Here is a 3,997-nt window from a genome sequence, read left to right on the forward strand (position 1 = left end):
AAATACAAAAAAAAATATGCTTTCCTTTAGAACTTTATTTGCTTCATGGAAAAATCATTGATTTATTTTATAAAAATGTTTCAAATGATCTAAATAACAAGTTTCCGAATTATTCTGAGTGAGATTCTTACTGAATACTACAAAATTTTACCAAAACTACGTAAAATACAGAAAATTTGATACATTCCTTTAGAACTTTATTTGCTTCATGGTAAAATCATTGATTTATTTTATGAAAATGTTTCAAATGATCTAAATTACAAGTTTCCGAATTATTCTGAGTGTGATTCTTACTGAATACTACAAAATTTTACCAAAACTACGTAAAATACAGAAAATTTGATACTTTCCTTTAGAACTTTATTTGCTTCATGGTAAAATCATTGATTTATTTTATGAAAATGTTTCAAATGATCTAAATTATAAGTTTCCGAATGATTCTGAGTGAGATTCTTACTGAATACTACAAAATTTTACCAAAACTACGTAAAATACAGAAAATTGTATGCTTTCCTTTTGAACTTTATTTGCTTCATGGTAAAATCATTGATTTATTTTATGAAAATGTTTCAAATGATCTAAATTACAAGTTTCCGAAATATTCTGAGTGAGATTCTTACTGAATACTACAAAATTTTACCAAAACTACGTAAAATACAAAAAAAATTATACTTTCCTTTAGAACTTTATTTGCTTCATGGAAAAATCATTTATTTATTTTATAAAAATGTTTCAAATGATCTAAATAACAAGTTTCCGAATTATTCTGAGTGAGATTCTTACTGAATACTACAAAATTTTACCAAAACTACGTAAAATACAAAAAAAATTATGCTTTCCTTTAGAACTTTATTTGCTTCATGGTAAAATCATTGATTTATTTTATAAAAATGTTTCAAATTATCTAAATTACAAGTTTCCGAATTATTCTGAGTGAGATTCTTACTGAATACTACAAAATTTTACCAAAACTACGTAAAATACAGAAAATTTGATACATTTCTTTAGAACTTTATTTGCTTCATGGTAAAATCATTGATTTATTTTATGAAAAAAATTCAAATGATCTAAATTATAAGTTTCCGAATCATTCTGAGTGTGGTTCTTCCTCAATACTACAAAATTTTACCAAAACTACGTAAAATACAGAAAATTTGATACATTCCTTTAGAACTTTATTTGCTTCATGGTAAAATCATTGATTTATTTTATGAAAATGTTTCAAATGATCTAAATTATATGTTTCAGAATCATTCTGAGTGTGTTTTTTCCTGAATACTACAAAATTTTACCAAAACTACGTAAAATACAGAAAATTTGATACATTCCTTTAGAACTTTATTTGCTTCATGGTAAAATCATTGATTTATTTTATGAAAAGGTAACTTTTTTGAAAAAAGTCGCAGTTGTTCATTTTTTTAAAATTAGTGCCCATGTTTATATTTTTGAATAGCTGAGAAAATTTTCTATATTTTGCTTTTTAGAACTATGTTGATACGACCCTTAGTTGCAGAGATATTGCCATTCAAAGGTTAAAAAACAGGAAAATTGATGTTTTCTAAGTCTCACCCAATCAACCGACCATTTTCTAATGTCGATATCTCAGCAACTAATGGTCCGATTTACAATGTTGGAATATGAAACATTTGTGATTTTTTCGAAAAAAATATTTGAAAAATTTAAAATCATGACTAACATTTCAAAAGGGCGTAATATCGAATGTTTGGCCCTTTTAAAAATATTTTCAGCTTTTCAAAAATATTTTTTTCAAATGTGGGCAAACATGGGCACTAATTTAAAAAAATGAATAACAGCGACTTTTTTCAAAAAAGTAACCTGAAAATGGCTTGACTTGAAAACAGTGCACTTTATAAAAAAAATCACTGAAGCTCTTTTTGATTGCAAATTCGATTTTACATAGAAAAATTAAGTTGAAATTTTTTTGCGAACAATATTTCGATTTTTTTTAAAAAAAATTCCTTCAAAAGATAAAGATTTTGAATTTTTGTATATCATTTTTGTATGAACAGCTGACAAATTTGTATGGAAAATTTAATGAACGAACTAATGATGCAAAATGGCTTCTTTGGGCATACTAAAGACACCAAAATAGTTTCAGCCGGATTAAAAAAATACAAAAAATAAAATTAAAGAAAAAAGACCGATTTTGTAGAGGACTGCTCCCATACAATAAACTTCCAAAACAATGCTCTACATTCTAATACCAACATAAAATTATAAAAATTATAAAATTTTCTGTATTTTACGAAGTTTTGGTAAAATTTTGTAGTACTCAGGGAGAAACACACTCAGAATGATTCTGAAACATATAATTTAGATCATTTGAAACATTTTGCATGAAATAATTCAATGAATTTACCATGAAGTAAACAAAGTTCTAAAGGAAGGCATAAAATTTTCTGTATTTTACGTAGTTTTGGTAAAATTTTGTAGTATTCAGGAAGAAACACATTCAGAATGATTCGGAAACTTGTAGTTTAGATCATCTGATTTTTTTTTCATAAAATAAATCAATGATTTTACCATGAAGCAAATTAAGTTCTAAAGGAAAGCATACAATTTTCTGTATGTTACGTAGTTTTGGTAAAATTTTGTAATATTCAGTAAGAATCTCACTCAGAATAATTCGGAAACTTGTAATTTAGATCATTTGAAACATTTTCATAAAATAAATCAATGATTTTACCATGAAGCAAATAAAGTTCTAAAGGAAAGCATACAATTTTCTGTATTTTACGTAGTTTTGGTAAAATTTTGTAGTATTCAGTAAGAATCTCACTCAGAATAATTCGGAAACTTGTAATTTAGATCATTTGAAACATTTTCATAAAATAAATCAATGATTTTACCATGAAGCAAATAAAGTTCTAAAGGAATGCATCAAATTTTCTGTATTTTACGTAGTTTTGGTAAAATTTTGTAGTATTCAGGAAAAAACACACTCAGAATGATTCTGAAACATATAATTTAGATCATTTGAAACATTTTCATAAAAAAATTCAATGAAATCAATGATTTTACCATAAAGTTCTAGTCATAAAATGAGGCTTTTTTATTTTTTCTGTAGTTTTACGTAGTTTTGTGAATTTTTTTGAGAAAATAATGGAAATTTGAGAAGCTCATCATAATCCTGAGATCATAACGGAAATTTTGATGTATAATTTTATGGGTTTTGCTAACATTTTAGCAAAGTTATTGTGTTTTTGCAGCGTAGCAAAAATGTTCCCGCTTGAGTCGCTTTTCAGAAATACACGCGGAAAAAAAGTTGCTCCGACTAATTTAGTCGTAGTAATTAGAGGATTGATCAAATCGAGATCTGCAAAGTTCTAGGCTCATCTGGAGATCCGTACAAATCTCTGGAAAAAGGAATCATCCAGATTGGTTGAGTTTTGGCTGAGAACCAGCGAGTTGAAGTTAGCGTTCCAACTTTTTTTCCGCCTTGGACGGAGGAGTGTTAAAGAGAGACGAAAAATTTTGTTTTACCCAATGACCTCGGAATTTGGCCGCCAGGTTCTTAACCATTCTGAAATGAGTCTTCGGCAGCAACACGAGGGCTGTCACCACCTAGTACCCTAAGTTACAATGTATCATCAAAATCCAAAACTGATACAAAAGATACTTTCCCATAACTTCGCTGCCGGCCATCGGATATTGGTTTGGACCACAAACAAATAGACATGGCGTTACTTCCAGTCGATGACTTTTTGTCTCGTTTGAAGACGTCTCGAAGATGCCTTCTAGTTAGATTAAATCCCCAAGTAGTTGCAGGGTTCAACAGGCGCGTGCTGCACCGTGACCATAACAACCCGCGTCCCTCTCCTCCTTTCTGCACTTTCAAGTTGTAACCAGAGGTGACGGTGACGTCAAGTGGAATCGTAAACCGGGTCCCACTCACACAGTTCGCCAAATGCGGATCATCAAAATGGCAGATTTAGCGTTTGTTTGCATATTGCTCGAATGAAAAGTAAAAACCGGC

The sequence above is a fragment of the Culex pipiens genome, chromosome 2, assembly GCF_016801865.2.
Source record: "Culex pipiens pallens isolate TS chromosome 2, TS_CPP_V2, whole genome shotgun sequence".
Lineage (NCBI taxonomy): Eukaryota > Metazoa > Arthropoda > Insecta > Diptera > Culicidae > Culex > Culex pipiens.